The sequence below is a fragment of the Triturus cristatus genome, chromosome 4_2 (assembly GCF_964204655.1).
Source record: "Triturus cristatus chromosome 4_2, aTriCri1.1, whole genome shotgun sequence".
Lineage (NCBI taxonomy): Eukaryota > Metazoa > Chordata > Amphibia > Caudata > Salamandridae > Triturus > Triturus cristatus.
In genome coordinates, this window is record NC_140586.1 from 160,332,251 (window position 1) to 160,351,325 (window position 19,075).

A 19,075-nucleotide genomic window follows, 5' to 3' on the forward strand; every position below is an offset into this window, starting at 1 on the left:
AGTTTAAGTGGCATCAATGCTTTTGGTTTACCCCCAGTCCCCAAACAGGGATCCAGGGACACCATGGAGATCAGAAATAAACTTCATACCTGTTTGCAGCAAAAAGCTGTAATTATCAGTGGGCGGGAAGGCCGTGTTCCATGTGAAAGGCAAATAAGTGACCATCAGCAACTGCTTCTCCCGGACCATCAGCAACTGCTTCGTCCGGACTATGACACAATAACAGCTTTTAATAGAAAGTGCAATACAGCAGTATCTCTGTCAGGCAAGATCTTCTCTGGCAGTATCCTGCTTGCGATAACCTAGGGAGAAGGACTTCTCCTGTCAAGTGGAAGACCTTTTATACTATATCTCATCTGAGATGGAATTTTCTACATCACCTTAGGAATGTTTGATATTACCAATGAGCATCAAGATGCAAGTCTAAGACGTATTCTTTTAAACAAAAAGTAAAAATACGACAATTCAAACTACGTTGTTTTGGCTATTTGTCTTGTTTGACCTTGAAATTGAGGTAGCAAGACAATTGTTTGACTGATGTCTCATCAGGTGTCTTATTGATGTCTATAGCACAGTGGCTTTAAACTTTCACAGGTTCTTGGGAAGATAAGGACAGACGACATTAACCTCAAAGGCAAACATGCTGATGATTCTGCGGAAATACAGAAAATGGAGCGTTGGCCTACTTAAAATGGAGTCTGGCCTTATAATCTTCACGTCAAAGGGTATGCAAAATAAGATCCATCCAAAATTAGGGTTGCACCTCTCCCAGAAGGAGTGGCGTGACCTTGGTGTAAATCCATGGCACCTTAGAGGAAAGTGTAAGGGCCAGGTATGGCTAAGCAGTTGTGAGATTGGTGTGTTAAGGGGGGTTCGAAATGAGCGAAGGAAAAAGTCAATAAAAAAACCTTGGTGTAAAAAGTTAAAAAACTTGTTGAGTTTAAGTTTCACAAAGACAGAATCAGTTTATGGTGTTTAGTATAAGGAAGGAAAACAAACAGGCTCATCTGACATCCTTTAGCAGACTATAGAGATGCTCACTATTATTTCATGTAAAGCTAACTGTTTAAAACTATTGTTACACAATGAAAGCTGGGTAGATCACACACAGCGGTTTATTACAGAATTCTGTCGGATTAATACTTTGATCGACTAGTCCGCCACTAGCTTGGGAGACCTTTGAAGCTACCTTGAAGGGCAAGATCAATACATATAATATCTTCTAGGCACAATGTAAAAGAGATTAAATAAGGGAAATGGATCACAAAATAGTGACAGCCATTCTGGAAATGATTTATTCTGCCTTGAACAACAGTAGGAGTCAATAGGTAATGCAAAAGGTGTTAAGAAGGATTTCTTTTATTATTAAGAACAACTGGTCAATGACAGAACAGTAGGACAACAGAGTTATAAAGAAAATGATACACTGGAAAAATGTTAGCATGGTCAGCTTATCATGTAGCTACAAACATTGTCTCAAAAATTTATAACTACCTAGCTGCGATAGGAGTTGTAAAATTAAATGCAGACCATCAGAATTTATGTATATCTTCGTTTAGCAGTCGGAAATTGTGTGATGATTATGGGTTCTCCCCTGAGTTTCATAAAAGTTTTGTAGAGGAACTAAAAAACGCTTAAACGCCATTGTTGAGTAACCTTTTGATCAGTGAGACATCCCTGGCTCATTCTCATACTGGTTAGTTTTATTTGGATTTTTTTTTTTTTACAAAAAGATATTAAAAGATCAGAAGATCTACCTCTTATAGGGAAATCGGCCTACTAAATTCAGGTTATAAGTAAATATTAGCTAATTAACAATCCCAACTAAAGGGGTTACTCTACTGGGATCAGAGAGTGTTTATTCCTGGGAGGTAGATTGTAGCAAATACTAATTATCTCACTTAGGCAATTGATTTTGTCTCCAATTCTTAAGAAATTATGGTGCATTTTGGAGCAGTTTGTGTTCCCTGCCCACCTCACAAGCACATCGACCAAATAGAGGGGTGGGGGCTGCCCAACATGACCGTGGTTATGCCTCCTCCCCCACTAAAGGGGGCAACAGACAAGGAGGCAGATTGGGGTAATTCCCCCCGATCTGCCCCTCTGGGGTGGCAAAAAGCCCACTAGATACCAAGGAATGTTTTTTATTTTTTAAACATAGGGTTCGGGGCTGCACAGCATTGGCATGGCCATACACGCAACCCCAATTAAATGGGACGATAGTCTTTCTGCCTCCAGGAGCACATAAGGGTAAGTATCCCCAGTCGTCCCCCGCTGGTGAGGCAAATGCCCACTGTATGGCAGCAATATATGGGCTCTTATCTTTTGTAAAATCAGGCTTCAGCTTCACCCCTAAAACCTCAACAGTCTTTTTTGTTCCCCTGCGGACTAACGCACCACATCCCAATGGCAAGCGAAAGGAGACATTTGATTCTTTTTTGGTGCCGTTTTTACATATGGGCCAGAAGAGTGTGGCTAACTCCTAATATCATTTTGTGGATGACTGTAGATTCCAGATGTTTCCATCAAAAAAAAGTAAGGAAAATGTGTCATTTCAGGGAATGTTTGAGGTTTGCATGACATTGTGGGCAGAAATACCTCATGGGATCTACACAAGGCACACCACTATGGACTTCCCTAGTTGTCTGATTTTCAAAAATGTGCAGCTTTGCTAGGTCTCCCTAGGGGCCACCTGAGTTAGGACCCAGAATTTGCAGCCACCCACAAAGCAATAAATGGAACACAACAGCTTTTCATCAGGAATAAAATCACCAAATACATTCAACGAAGAAACCTCCCCTCAAGATTGGCACCTTGCCTAAAAACCCCACCATACAAGAAAAAAAACATAGGTGGTACATCTTTCTCTTTTCAAGCAGCTAAACTATGGAATTTATTACCCTCCAAAAATATGATCCATGGATACTACCTTATCTTCAGAAGACTACTCAAGGGTTGGTTCTTTCCTACATAAGCACCATACTCAAACACTAATGTACAACTTGTTCCTTTGTTTGTAAACATTTATAATGTGATTATAAGTATTTTACCTAGATATGCATATTTTTTTGTACAAATATGTCTAATTGTTTTTAAATAATATAGATATTCTATAAGTCTTAAAAAATGTATATATTGCTTATGGTTATATATATAAACAGAATTTTAAAGAAACCAAAAACTAAGGTCAAATCTGTTTTATTTGCCATCTTTGCACAGTTCATCTTAATGGTATTTGCACAAAAATATATATTTTATTTGTACTGCTTTGCTATTTTGCACAAAGTTGGCGTTGTTGGGTCTCCAATGGACACCAACAAACAGATTATAAATGGGTCATCTAATATGTATACAAGTCTGATTGCAGAAACTTGTCGCGTTGTTGTCAATGTATCAAATGGGTATAAAGCACTGTCACTTTAATCAAACTTGCACAAAAAAAAGAAATGGGAAAAAAAAGCAAGGAAAAAAATCGTTTAAAAGTCATGTGACTGTTGTTGAGCGCGTCATGTGATCAAAGCCCTCCGGGGCTGAAACGCGTAATGGCTGTTCCATCGCTATGCTGAGGAAACAATAAATTATTTTACCGCTAAAGCTTTGTGGTCTGCGCTCCTTCTGTCAAAGGATTGGACAAACTTAAGAGGAGTTCGAGTCGTATATGGAGCCGGTTGTTGTCGTCCCCGGCTCAACGTGGACCCCTTCTCATCCCGGGCAAACAGACTGACAAGGAGGACAAAGGCCGGTCTCGGACACCGAATCTACAATCCGGGAGGATTTTCTGCAGTTTTGCCCCCCAGCCGTTACCTTTAGGATCCGAAGCCGAGCTCGAAGTGCGGCGTTAACGGGTCGGAGGACGCGGAGCTACGCAAGCGCAGGAGTGAAGGTAGGATCAGTTCTTCAAACGGGCTGGGTGAGAAGTACAGCGGGGACCAGTAACAGGGGGAATACTATTTGTTGAACAAACGAAGTACAGATTCCCTGGCAAACTTGTCCCAAACTATCAAGATATTTAAACCTCAGCAAGCAAGATGTCAGACGACGTGATCCGTGATCGTGAGACGGCAGCCCTAGAAATGTTTGATGATGCGCGGAATCCTTCTGTAAATACCACAACTCAGAGTTTATCAATTAACAACTCAGTAACAAGCCTAAAAGACAAAATGCGCTGCCTAGAAAAACTGATGAAAGGCGAACAGAGTAAATGGTGGGAGGGTATATCCCTCCAAAGATACTTAGACGTGGGAAGAATTCCACGGGGGCTAAAAATACTAATAGCCCCCAGCTATGAAACTCCAGACCCTAGGATGATGGAGTGGGCGGAGACCAACCTAGAATCATCAAGAAAGTTAGTAATGATTCTGGTTAAATATGCCGAAAGCAATCTTTTAAAGACACAGGAACAAATTGAAAAAATCAACACAGAAATCGATGCATTAAACCAAAGTGAGGAAGAATCAAGACTCAGGGCGGAAATGATGAAGCGCCTACGCAAGGAAGAGGAAAAAATAAGAGAACGCAAAACATTTAAGTTCCACCGTGATAAGGCGGATTATGAATGCGGACGCATTTTTACCTTGCGCGAAAATACAATTCTCTCAGAAGCTCAAAGGAGACAGAATCGCAATCAGTCAGATCCAAAAATGCTGCAGGCGCCAATAGGACAACATTTGATGACTCCTCCACTTCTGAACTAAGTTCTGCCATTGAAAGTGAAACTGAACAGGACGCTAGATATCCTAACAATGCACAGATTTCAGCGAAACATACTCTGGAGCAAGAGGTTGGTTTTTTATGCGAGGAACGACGCCAAACACTCCGCCCAAGAATCCAGCAACAGACACAACAAGTAAGACCAATACAATCAAAAGAAGGGAGAGGCGACACGCAATAAAATGGAAATCAGAAAAGGCAAAATGTAAGGAAATGGAAGCGCAAACCACAAAAGAACTAACAGCACGAAACAACACTGTTGTTAACCTTTCCAACATCTACTTAACTGAACCCGAAAAAAAGATCTTATCATTGGGGTTGTCTTTCTGTCCAAAGAATCGATTCAACTATGCATAAACCAGAATTGACATCTTCAAAGGAATACGAAAGTTAAAACTTAAGAAATTCCATTTGCTTAACAACAAAAAACCTAAACCACCGCTACACAGCGAGAATAAAATATTGGATCAACTTACTTGGCCTCCTTTCAACCTTACAGGATCAGACATACCCATCCTAAAAGACCTGGAAGACCTAGCTCAAGAAAATTTGCAGTCTGATACGGCCTTGAGCCTCAGTGATACTGCTAAAAACGTTGGAATGAAACACATGGAGAAAACACCATTTAAACCTAAATCCACCTTTACCCCAATGGCTATTAGAGACTCAATTGACATCTTCAATGAACAAGTCACGGTGGGCATCAAATCTCTAAACCACAAAGTACAAAAGACATTCAAAAATAAAATGAATAATAAAGAAACACAGTACCATCAACTTATGAAGAAGCTCAAATCCAATCCACAGATAATCATTCGAAACGCAGACAAGGGGGGCAATCTGGTAATTTGGGAGAAAACACAATACATCGAAGAAGCCATGAAACAACTATCAGACCGCAGTTGTTATGGCCGAAGTGACAATATAAGTTTAAAATCAAGTTACAACATGTACTACACAAAGTTATTGGCTTGGAAAAGTGCAGGCTGATTTCGACTGACGAATACAAATATCTCAAAAATGATACTCCTACTACTCCAGTCCTCTACTTTATACCTAAACTACACAAGGATCCGGTCAGACCACCAGGAAGACCTATAATCTCCGCACGTAATAGTCTAATGGAAAGAACATCCCAGTACATAGACTATTTTCTGCAGGAACATGTTCGAGGACTACCTTCCTATCTTAAAGATACCAGTGATTTCCTTTTAAAAATCAATGATTTTATTTGGCAAGAACAATTTGTGCTAATGACACTGGACATCACTTCGTTATACACAAGTATCAACCATCAAGATGGGATAAGGGCTATCCAATACTATCTAAACAGAAGACCCCCTGAACAAGATCAACACAATAAAATGCTGATTCAAATGATTGAGTATTGTTTACACAACAATATTTTTCTCTTTCAGAGTTCTCTATTCCAACAAATTCGTGGAGTAGCTATGGGGGCCAGCTTTTCTCCCAGCTATGCCTGTCTGCATATGGGCTGGTGGGAAGAGCTGGTCCTCAAAAACAAATACGAGCCTATTCTTCGTAAAAATGTAAAACTTTGGCTGAGATATATCGACGACTTGTTTGTGGTTTGGGACGGTACAATAGCAGAAGCTAAAGAGTTTGTCAATATTCTGAATTCAAATGACCTCAACCTAGAATTTACTGCTAACATAAATCCTGAAAAAGTCATTTTTCTAGATGTAGAAGTCTACATTAATGAGGGAACACTAGTTACAAAAGCATACAGAAAACCCACAGCTGGCAATTCCGTGTTACATGCCTCTAGTGCCCACCCTCAACACCTAATCCAAAGTATTACCTATGGTGAAATGATAAGGCTGCGGAGAATCTGCAGTAATTCTAGCGATTTATTTGTGGCACAGCAAGCTAGCAAAGACAGATTCTTAGAGAGGGGGTACTCTCAAAAATGTATTGGCAAGGCAATTCAAAAAAGCATGAAACACACTAGGGCCCAATTGCTCTTAGCCAAACCGCTACCTATCGAACCCAATATGTCATCTCAAAATGCTGACAACCAAAAGGGCGATTTCAGGATTATTTTGGGTTACGGTCAACAAGAAAAAGAAATCTATCAAATCATTAAAAGAAATTGGCCTATCTTAACTAATGATCCAGTGATAGGCCATTTGTTACCCAAAAAACCGACCATAACTTACAGTAAAGCACCTTCAATGAAGGATGATCTAGTTCAGAACAACCCCATTGACAAACCGCAAAGCAATTGGCTCTCTAGCAGAAAAGGCTTTGTTAAATGTAGAACATGCAAGGCCTGTTTGAATGGTATAAACAAAACATCCTACACCACACCTTTCAATTCGCACGAAATCAAAATTGATAAGGCCCTAACTTGTAAAACGGATCACGTTGTTTATGTTCTCGAATGTCCCTGTGGTTTGAAGTATGTGGGCAGCACCAAGCTTCAGGAACATAAAAGATAATACAACACATCCGGGCGATTAAGAACGCTGATCAATGGACAACGAAAGGCTTCGAGCGCTCGGACATGATCGGCATCAGCAGAGTGGGGGACCTATGGGTTAAAGGTGCGGGTAAATCCTTTGCGGCGCTCCAGAGCGAGCACGAGCTTAGTGAAAGAGTTCTTCCGTTATGTACAGGTTCGGCACGCCCTGCTCTCGGTCTTTGGGGAGGGGACCACGGTCCCTGCTTCTTCGCCTCTCGAGGACCGCATACTCGATGGTCACGTCCCCGACAGTACTATCTCCTTGATTTACAAAAAACTGATAAATAATCGGGCTGACCTCTTGGTGCGTCTTCGGGAGGCATGGACGGGAGATGGGGTGGAGTTGGACGACGAGGACTGGCAGACTGCACTGTCATCCCCTAAGGAGGTGGCCATCCCGGCCCGTCTCCGTCTGGTCCAGCTTAAGATTCTCCATCGTGTTTATGTGACGGGCCCCCGCTTGGTCTCGATGGGGTTCTCTGACGACGGACTCTGTAAGCGTGGCTGCGGGCTCAGTGCCACCTTTCTCCACATTCTATGGGAATGCCGCGAGGTGGCGGCATATTGGCGCCAGGTGCATGATGTTATGAGACGAGTCACCGGGGTCGCTCTGCTGCCGGAGGTGCGTCGCTGTGTTCTGAATGTATGGGAGCCCAATTACTATAATGCGGCTCAGGCTCGGTGGGCGGCCTTGGGGAACATGATCGCAAAGAGAGATATAGCGCAGCTTTGGGGTTCCCAACGGCCTCCCACCGTGTCCGTATGGAAGGAGAACATGGACTGGTGCATGTTCAGGGAGAAAACTGTGTATGTGGCTCGTGGTAAACCGGGGGCATGGGGTAGAATTTGGGGGCAGTGGAACGTGTATCGCGGGTCTATCTGTGCTCCCCCCCTGGTGGATACGTCTGGGGCTGCCTCGTCCCCCTGATCCTTGAGGGTTCCTTGCCTATCTCGTACTTCGGAGTACAGATTTGGTTCTCCCGTGGCCCCCCCCTCCCTCTCAGGCCTCCTTTTAATGACCGCCCTCGGGTGGTCGGGTTTGGACTCCCCCGGCTGTGGTTCGACGCCCATTTCAAGTCGTTTCGCCTTGCTTTTTGTTTTTTCTTTATTTTTGTTGTTATTTATATTAAAAGTGTGTATCCTGACTTCCCTTATGTGCAGTCTGATCTACTGTAATATAGCGGAGCCCCTGTGGGCCAGTCATTGTTTTTCTGATCTGTTTGACCACTTTAACTACTAGCGGCCGGCCCTGGCGGTTGTAGGCCCGTGCTTGTAACCTTTCTCTGCACAATAAAACTTTTTTCAAAAAAAAAAAAAAAGAACGCTGATCAAACATACCCAGTGGCCCGCCACTTCAAGGACATGCATCAATCAGATCCCAAGTTTCTAACATTTTATGCGATTGATGCTATACCCATCACTAAAAGAGGTGGCGACAGAGAAAAGGTACTGCGCAGACTTGAAACTAGATATATTTTGGAATTAGATTCCAAACATCCGGGAGGCCTTAACATGACCGAAGACCTCCACACACATCTCTAGTTACAATTAGGCCTGAATTTAAAACTACATTAAGGTATTATACCAGTAACCATAAAGTATTAGCCAAGACATCAAACATTTAGGCAGCTGATCTACAGGGTCACGTACCAACACAACCATTATGGTGTTTATTAGATTGTCAAATGTTTTTAACTTCATTGTTTATTAATATTCACATAATAGAAAATGCTTTTTTACACTCGCACTTTATTTATTTATATATATTTTTAACACTTTTATTGGGTGACAATGCCTTTTAAATCTGCAATTGCCTTGTTAACCAAATATCGCTGTAAACCCTGACCTAAAAGTTTTATTTCCATACCTACAAGGGAAAAACATAATGCTAAAAAAAAAATCTTTTAACTATTTAAGAGTGTTTTTATGCAAACAGCAAACAATGAGCAGCATTTCATCATGTTGGATAAAGTACCTATTATACATCAATTTCTGAAATGTTTGGAAAAATATGTTTTTTATGAGGCATTGAAGCCAGAATTTTAAAGAAACCAAAAACTAAGGTCAAATCTGTTTTATTTGCCATCTTTGCACAGTTCATCTTAATGGTATTTGCACAAAAATATATATTTTATTTGTACTGCTTTGCTATTTTGCACAAAGTTGGCGTTGTTGGGTCTCCAATGGACACCAACAAACAGATTATAAATGGGTCATCTAACATGTATACAAGTCTGACTGCAGAAACTTGTCGCGTTGTTGTCAATGTATCACATGGGTATAAAGCACTGTCACTTTAATCAAACTTGCACAAAAAAAAGAAATGGAAGAAAAAGCAAGGAAAAAAATGGTTTAAAAGTCATGTGACTGTTGTTGAGCGCGTCATGTGATCAAGGCCCTCCGGGGCTGAAATGCGTAATGGCTGTTCCATCGCTATGCTGAGGAAACAATAAATTATTTTACCGCTAAAGCTTTGTGGTCTGCGCTCCTTCTGTCAAAGGATTGGACAAACTTAAGAGGAGTTCGAGTCATATATATATATCTATATTGATTGAATCAGCAAGTGTTTCTATTAAAGCCACATTTGTCCTGGGCTCGTGATCAAGAACGACCAGTTTGAAACGCGTAGAGCCGATGTACCTGATTAAAGTTTCAAACCTGATTTGGCTGTGGTCCTCAATGGTTGAAGTTCAACTTTCTGGGAGGACGTCCTCTAAAGGGTAACCTTGCTTTGTCGGATGTTAGCGGCCATACCCGGTCACGAGGACGGCCCGCCACTGAATAGTGGATCTGCGGTGCTTCAAACAGAGGCGCAGCGTTGGAACAGAGAGCTCAACTTTGGGAGACAATGTATTGCAGCGCTATCAGTTTCTTTGAACTTTGAATCTCTCCACTTGGATTTATTATAATTTTATTGCAGGACATTGTTGTGCTTGGTGGAAACTGCTGTGACCAGAATGCCAAGCGGCAAGAAGCTAAGCGGCACTCCTATCGGAGGTAAAGACATGCCCACTGGGGCGGGACTACATTGATTGATTAAAGCCACATTTGTCCTGGGCTCGTGATCAAGAACGACCAGTTTGAAACGCGTAGAGCCGATGTACCTGATTAAAGTTTCAAACCTGATTTGGCTGTGGTCCTCAATGGTTGAAGTTCAACTTTCTGGGAGGACGTCCTCTAAAGGGTAACCTTGCTTTGTCGGATATCTATATATATATATATATATATGTGTTCTATGTTTAACATTTTATTAGTTCACTGCATAGTTTTCACATAAGTTATTGAATAGATGCTTCTGGGTCTCTGTTTTATTTATCTATCACAATATGTAAATATTATCATAACTATTTTATCTACAAGTGCTTCACTGCTGAAAAATTGAGGAAACTTATTACAAAAAAGTTATAAATACACAAATAGATTAGCTTCACTTCAACTACAGTAACACTTAAGTCTGAGTTTATGCAATGCAACTTCAAATCTCAATATATTATGTTCCTTATATATGTATACCCTTTTTATGTAGTTATGTACTTATTTATTTATTACTTTACTCCTACTGTAGAAGAGAAGAAAAACACCTTTGGCTCTCTCCACTGCATTACTCTGTCTCACCCTATACCTCTCTCAATATATCCTCCAGCTTCACACTGACTCAACCCAAACCTCATTCTACTACACTCCTCTCCAAAATAATCCTTTCTAGACAATTCCCTCCTCTATCCCTCCTTGACTCACCCCAGACCTCAGTTTACTACTATGATCTCCCAAACGACTCTTGCTAAATTCTTCTCTCATGTATCCCTCCTTTGACTCATCCCAAACGTCATGTTACTACTATGATCTCCCTAATCCCTTTCTAGAGGCTCTTCCCTCCTCCATCTCTCCTTTTACTCATCCAAAACGTCATTTTACTACTATGACCTCCCAAACAACACGTTCTAGACTCTTCCCTCTTCTATCCATCCATTATCCTACTCAGTCCAACTAATAGACTTGCATGTCCACGGCTCAAATTAATTCACATTTTCCTATACTAATCCACCACGAATTCTTTTTGGGTTCCGGAGTAGAATGCTACTAGCTGAACAGCGCTTAGACGCATTGTCAGGGGTGGTAAGCGCTATATAAAGAAAATTACATTTACATAGGTTTCCTTGATACCCGTTTTTCACTCTACATATTTCACAATATGAATTGGTCTATACTCTGTACTCAATGAACAACCATTGTACGGTGCAACTCCGTTATTGTCTCTGGGTACCTTGGGTTCTTGGAAAACCTACAAACCCTATATATTCCTGCAACCAGAAGGGCCTAGAAGGTGCATTTGTATATTGCTTTTGTAAAATTGACTATTGTGACAAAAAGTTACATATGGAAACGTCACAAATAGTTGTATTTTCCTGCTCATTTTTAGTATTTCTTTATTTCAACAGTTAGTTTCTTTGGGAAAACCTTGAGGAATCTACACATATGACCCGTTGCTGAATTAAGAATTTTGTCTATTTTTCAGAAATCTATAGCTTTTCTGGATCACTCATGGGTTTCACACTGGTTTCTACCACAAACTGGAAGTAGGTTGAGAGCATAAAATGTAGGAAAAATAGAATACTTATTTTAAAAATACCAAAACTGTGGTAAGAAATTCGTTTTTTTTTTTTTTACTCAGCTCTGTATGTTTTTCGAATCTGGGAGGATGGTGAATTTAGCACGTACAACGGTTTGTTTATGCCATTTTTAGGAAAATAACCAGGCACTTTTATCCAGAGCACTTTTTCATATTTGTCCTAAAAATTAAAAATAAAATAATCAAAATGTAGCTATATTTTGCCTATTTTCTCCGTCCCCTCAACGGAAATCCACAAACCCTGGGTACTTTTAGAATCCCCTGAATGTTGGACAAAAGGACAAAAATTGGGCACAGATACCTTATGTGGAAAAAACTCTATGGAACAATAAGTGTGAACTACCCCAAATCGCAAAAAAAAAAGCTCAGCACTGGCGGGAGGAGCCCCATCAGTTAAGGGGTTAATGGCAAAACTTAAATTGTACGCCTATAACATAAAATTATATTTGCAAGCTGCAAAATCCAATATTGCTCTAAAAAAGATTTTAAATTGTACTACTGCAGGCAGCTATAGAGTTAATAATTAAAAAAATTAAACCATGCTGTTAAATAGAGAAGCTATTTAAATCATACAATGTAATGTATTTAGGAATTCATGTCTGAGAATGCTATGATCTTTATTGATTAAACTATCATGCAATTCTGAGAAAAAACAAAGGGTTCATAAAGAAGGTGGCAAACCCTTCCTCTCTAAGTGGTAGAGTTTCATTAATAAAAAGGAACCTTTTATTCTCCTATGAATATCAGTTTGTTCATGTGCCTTGTAAATTATAATCAAAATATTTTTCCCTATATGCATAATTTTTTATGTCATAATGAGAGATCTACTAGGCTGGCTTAACTTGAATTTGATAAGGAAGACTGAGGTTTAGCTATACCAAATCTTAGACTTTATTATTCAGCTCCATTAATCAATCAATCAATCATAGCATTTGTAAAGCGCACTACTTACCCGTGAGGGTCTCAAGGCGCTGGGGGGTGGAGAATGGGGCATGCCGCTACTGCTCGAAAAGCCAGGTCTTGAGTCTTCTGAAGGATAGCAGGTCTTGGGTCTGCCGTAGGTGGATGGGGAGGTCTTGGCGGTGAGGTGGGAGAACGATCTGCTGCCGGAGGTCGCTCTTCAGATGCGGGGGACTGTGGCGAGGTCGGCGGAGCGGTGGTGGTGGGTGGGGGTGCAGAAGCTGAGATGGCTGTTGAGGTACGCTGGTCCGGTGTTGTGGAGTGCCTTGTGTGCGTGGGTGAGGAGCTTGAAGGTTATCCTCTTGTTGATGGGGAGCCAGTGCAGTTTTCTCAGGTGGGGTGTGATGTGGCTGCGGCGAGGGACGCCGAGGATTAGGCGTGCAGAGGCGTTCTGGATGCTTTGAAGCCGTTTCAGGAGTTTGGCTGAGACTCCTGCGTAGAGGGCGTTTCCATTCTCCAACCTACTGCTGACGAGGGCCTGGCTGACCGTTCTTCTTGTTTCAGTGGGGATCCACTTGTAGATCTTGCGGAGGGTGTTGAAGCAGGAGGAAGAGATGGCGTTCACCTGCTTGGTCATGGAGAGGGTGGAATCGAGGATGACCCCTAGGTTGCGTGCGTGGTCGGTGGTTGTTGGAGCTGTTCCCAGTGCGGTCGGCCACCAGGAGTCGTTCCAGGCCAAAGGGGTGGATCTGAGGATGAGGACCTCAGTCTTGTTCGAGTTCAGCTTCAGTCGGCTGTTCCTCATCCATTCGGCGACGGCCTTCATTACTTCGGGGAGGTTTGTTTTGGCGGTGTGGGGGACCCTGGTGAGGGAGAGGATCAGCTGGGTGTCATCGGCGTAGGAGATGATGTTGAGGTCGTGCAGTCGGGTGACGTGGGGGAGCGGTGCCATGTAGATGTTGAACAGCGTTGGACTGAGGGAAGAGCCCTGGGGTACGCCGCAGATCTCGATGGCTTCGGAGCGGAAGGGGGGGGAGGCGGACGCTCTGTGTTCTGCCGGAGAGGAAGGAGGTCGTCCAGTCCAGGGCCATCACTTGGATCCCAGCGTCGTGGAGGCGTGTTCGTAGTGTGCGGTGGCAGACCGTGTCGAAGACGGCTGACAGGTCCAGGAGAATGAGGGCCGCGGTTTCTTCGTTGTCTAGCAGGGTCCTGATGTCATCGGTGGCGGCGAGGAGGGCGGTTTCGGTGCTGTGGTTGCTGCAGAACCCAGACTGGGACGGGTCCAGGATGCTGTTCTCCTCGAGGAAGCGGGTCAGTTGTTTGTTGACGGTCTTCTCGATGACCTTCGCCGGTAACCGGAGCAGGGAGATGGGCCGGAAGTTCTTGGGGTCCGCCGTGGGTTTCTTGAGTAGGCCGTTGATCTCGTCGTGCTTCCAGCTCTCCGGGAAGGTTGCTGTCTCGAAGGAGATGTTGATGGCTTTCTGGATATGGGGTGCGATGGCGGTGCTGGCTTTGTTGAAGATGTGGTGTGGGCAAGGGTCTGACGGAGATCCGGAGTGGATGGTGTTCATGATCTTGATGGTGTCGTCGTCGTTGATCTTGGTCCAGGAGAGCAGGCGGTTGGTGCGGATTGTGATCGTGGGGGCGGGGGCCTCCGTGGTTGTCGGGGCGGTCGTGTTGTTGAAGCTGTCGTGGATGTCTGCGATCTTGCGATGGAAGAAGGTGGCCAGCGAGTCACATAGGTCTTGCGAAGGTGCGATGTCGTTGGTGTTGGAGCTGGGGTTGGAGAGTTCCTTTACGATGTTGAAGAGCTCTTTGCTGTTGTGTGCGTTGTTGTCTAGGCGGTCTTTGAAGGAGGCCCTTTTGGCTGATCTGATGAGGTGATGGTGCATGCGGGTGGCGTTCATGTGGGCTGCGTAGCTGTCCGGAGTTCGTTCACGGAGCCAGTTCTTCTCCATCTTTCGGCAGGTTTGCTTGGAGGCCTGGAGGTCTTCAGTGAACCAGCTGACTTTCCTGCTGGTGTGACTGTTGGAGGGTTTCTTGGGCGGGGCCAGGGTGTTGGCGCAGTCGTCGATCCACTGTCTGAGGTTGCGGGCGGTGGTGGGCTCGGGGGTGGGCTCTGGGTGAGTGTGGTGGTTAGCTGGCCTTCGGTGACTTTGCTCCAGCAGCGGCGAGGCATCTGTTGGGAGCGGTGGTGCGTGGTGGGTTTCCGGAAGGTAAAGTGGATGCAGCGATGGTCGGTCCAGTGGAGTTCGGAGGTGTGGCTGAAGGAGATGTGGGGGCTTGCGGAGAAGATGGGGTCGAGCGTGTGGCCGGCGGAGTGGGTGGGTGTTGTGACGAGTTGTCTGAGTCCGAGGTTGGCTAGGTTGTTGATGAGGGTGGCGGAGTTGGCGTCGTTGTTGTTCTCGAGGTGGAAGTTCAGGTCCCCGAGGAGGATGTAGTCCGTGGGGGCGAAGGCGTGAGTGCTGACAAAGTCTGCGATGGAGTCGCTGAACTGTGGTCGGGGTCTGGGGTGTCTGTAGGCGAGGGTTCCTCTGAGGGTGGTGTTTGGGTCGGTGGGGATCTGGAAGTGCAGGTGTTCGGCGGTGCTGAGGGTGTCGTCGGTGCTGGTCGAGACTCTGAGGGTGTTCCTGTGGACGATGGCGATTCCTCCTCCGTTGGTGCGGTCCCTGTGGGTAATCTTGTAGCCTTCCGGAATGGCTATGGCGGGTGCCGAGGAGGGGTTCAGCCAAGTCTCCGTCAGGAAGGTGACGTCTGGGGAGGTTGAGTCGAGTAGGTCCCAGAGTTCAACGGTGTGTTTGCGAGTGTTGAGAAGAATGCAGGTGAGGTAGTTGGGTTCTTTCCTGGTCGGCGGGTCGGATGCTGGTGAAGCTGCAGCACCGGCAGGAGAAGGTTCCTTGTGTGCGCTTCGGGTGGCCAGGCAGCAGGTGCGTGATCGTCCGGTGCTGAGTGCGTGGAAGGCGCTGGCATCGTAGCGGAGTCGTGCGGCATGGCGTTCGCGGGGGCCAGGGGTTCTGGCACTGGGCACGGTCGAGGCGCGGACGGGCACAGACGAGCTTGCCTTAGGCGCGCCTTCGGCCGCACAACGGCTGCCATAAGAAGAGGGGGAGGGAGGGAGGAGCATCTGGGAGGAGGGAGTGGACGAATGGGCGTGCGGGGGGGCGTGGACGCAGCAGCAGGAAAGACGGGGCAGGAGCGGCGAGGGACCAGAAGGCAAAAAGGGCACAGAGTACAGGGGGCATAAGGAAGATAATGAGCAGTTAAACTAATGGGCAATACAGGTACAAAAACAAAGGGCACAGAATGCAAAGGGGAAGGAGGAAAGAAAACAGGCAGATAAACAAATGGGCAATACAGGTACAAAAGCAACCTAAAAAAGCAGAAGCAATACAATTACCAGAAACGAACAGTTAACAAAATAAGACAAACCTACGGCCTACCACTGGCCACCAGGGATGAGGCGCAGGTGGTACCCTGCGGGTGGAGGCGGGCCTCGAACTCAGCACAGCAGCGGCGGCTGGGCTCAGGGCAGGGTTGCACAGGTGGTGCTGTGCGGCATGGAGAGCGACCTGCCTAAGGAAGGGTCAAGGGTCGCTCTCCCTACCGCTCAGCGGTCGCCATAAGAAGGGGAGGTGGGAGGGAGGAGCAGCTGGGAGGAGGGAGTGGACGAATGGGCGTGCGGGGGGTGGGACCGCAGGGGACACAGCGGCGGGGGCAGGAGCGGCGAAGGACCAGAAGGCAAAAAGGGCACAGAGTACAGGGGGAATGAGGTAGATAATGAGCAGTTAAACAAATGGGCAATACAGGTACAAAAACAAAGGGCACAGAATGCAAAGGGGAAGGAGGAAAGAAAACAGGCAGATAAACAAATGGGCAATACAGGTACAAAAGCAAACTAAAAAAGCAGAAGCAATACAATTACCAGAAACGAACAATTAACAAAATAAGACAAACCTACGGCCTACCACTGGCCACCAGGGATGAGGCGCAAGTGGTAGCCTGCGGGTGGAGGTGGGCCTCAAACTAGGCACAGCAGCGGCGGCTGGGCTCAGGGCACGGTCGCACAGGTGGTGCTGTGCGGCGTGGAGAGCGACCTGCCTAAGGAAGGGTCAAGGGTCGCTCAATGTAATACTAAGACAGCCCAACTTCTATGGTAATTACATATCACAGAGAATGTCGGACAATCTAAGATTCCCAGTAACAATTTGTTTTTTTTAAACACCACAGTATTCAAAAACGTTATTCCAGTTCATTTACCTTATACATACTGTAGAGAATATTTGAGGCAGTCTGGCACAAAACCCATTTTGTTTATCCCCCCAGGAGCCGTGATATTACTTCATCTAAGCCCAAGGACCACCTGACTTCTGAGTAACATCTCGGGGACAAAGGGCACCCTAGCTAGCTTCACCATGGTGCCCCTAGTGTAACATACCCGTATCACGCCAGGACAGGATACCCCCAGGGACACAGTACTGTTCTCTGCCTAGTTTTTGTTAAATAGGTTGTATTGTTAGTAATAAGACTGATTTCTCTTTAATATTTGTTAAACTGTATCTCATGAGCACAAAGGCTCTTCCCTTCGTTATGCATCAGTAGTAAGAATGATTTGCCATTGTTAATCTATATTCAGTTGTAACTTGTTGGTTTACAGGCTGTCCCCACTTTGATCATTTGAATGTATCATTAGTATAGCGGCTCACATCTGTACCGAATTTATTACATGGATTTTATGTGATCAGTCAAACACATCCCATTGTTTCGCAGTAGTGCAATTATTCTTTTTTAGGTCTCGCTGGCGTTGCTGCACGAAGCGCTGCCACCAACGAGAACTATAGTTGCCGTGATGCCTCTCAAGGGAGACAGGCCGGGGCACGCGCAGCGATCGGGGTCTGTGGACGCGCTTCTGAGACGCGCTTGCGCAGGCGCAGATGCTCACGCACACACACAGACACACGCGCGCGCACACACCCCGCCGCTGCCGACCCCCCTCACCGCATCCGCTGAATACTGCAGTGACAGCGCTGACCCGCCTCCGTTCACAACACCACTCAATAGCGAAACCCGTCCCCGCCCCCCAACTCACCCCTCAAGTCTCCTCACCAGTACAGAAGCCTGCTGGGCACCGGTTACTACTACGAGCGTCCTTTTTTCACCCGCCCGGTGAGTCCTTCCGCTCAGGCTTCGTAGCGAGGATGAAAGTGCCACTGCCTCCCTGCCTCTGCCCCTCCCCCCACAGCAAGCAGACATGTGACTGCTGCAAAAGTGGGTGAAAGGTCGCATACTGCAGATGGCTACTCTGGGAGCCGGTGTGCTGTGCGAATGCCTGGGAGTCAGCATCGGTGAGATGACAGCAAGAGAGCGATGGCGGGAAATCTCACTGTCGTGGAACATGTTTGCTTGTGCTGAATGGTCGTTCTCTCCAGAGGACTGTCCAGGATGCAATCACAACTAGACAAAAATATTGTTTTTGTGATCAGAAGTCAAAGCGGTGCACAACGTATTTCCTGTGTAAGAAAAGAAAATATGCATTCGCAATAGCTCTCTACGGGCCATCCCTACCACCCTTTATCAAATGTTTCACTTTGAAGGAAGGTGCAGCCCATGTGACCATCAAATGGTCTCCGATGAACAGCATCGCCGAGTTTGCATCAGGGTTTGATCAGTTTATCTGTTCCTTGCAATATCAGATGTAGTAAACCTCAAATCAGTTTGAAGTCTGTGTGGCGTAAACGGGAGTGCTTAATTGTCATTAAACTGAATGCCATCATGTGTCCACAAACACGTTTTTATACGTTGTACATAAAGGGTATTTGTTACAGGTTGCGTGTATGCATTTCTCACAGATTCGGTCAGAGTAACCTCTAATTCTGTTGATACAACCTTGAAACAGAAATGGCAACATACCTTGTTAATTTTTACCCTGAAGTGACTCCTCGTGCTCACCAGAATCACCGGTGTCGCCTTTCCAGACATATGAGTGTAATTGCTGAGGTCCACGGGACCTTGAGCGGATGAGCCTGCCTTTAGGGCATGCAAAGGTCAGAGGGCAGCACCCAGAGTTGCGCAACAGTTTCCATGCACAACGACAGTGCAGACTCGTGTGTCACCGGCAGAAATGGCCACAGTCCAAGGAATCCAGACAAAATACGTGTGGAAAATAGTCAATATGCTATACCATATTGCCCAAATACTGCCCAGCGTTGTTGTGCTCTAAAAACTCAAAAAGAGTATGCATATATAGAAGGGTACTGTTTGAGTGAGCCGCTTCAAAAGAGTTTCAGGGGTAATATTTATTTTACATAATAATGTAAAGAAAGCTACTAGAGATTGTAACTGGACCGAAGCGG

At 45.2% G+C, this 19,075-nt stretch overlaps 1 protein-coding gene across 8 annotated transcripts in view; it reads left to right on the forward strand.

Moving 5' to 3' along the window:
* STAT2 (signal transducer and activator of transcription 2) overlaps window positions 1–19,075 on the forward strand; it is a 574,746-nt gene that overhangs the window by 105,620 nt on the left and 450,051 nt on the right. For 2 of the 8 annotated variants that reach the window (XM_085600898.1, XM_085600897.1), the window contains exon 3: window positions 10,116–10,379. The exons of the other annotated variants lie outside the window; for them this stretch is intronic. The gene's annotated coding sequence lies outside the window, so the exon portion shown is untranslated. The remainder of the gene's footprint in view (window positions 1–10,115; window positions 10,380–19,075) is intronic. 8 annotated transcript variants of the gene reach the window in all.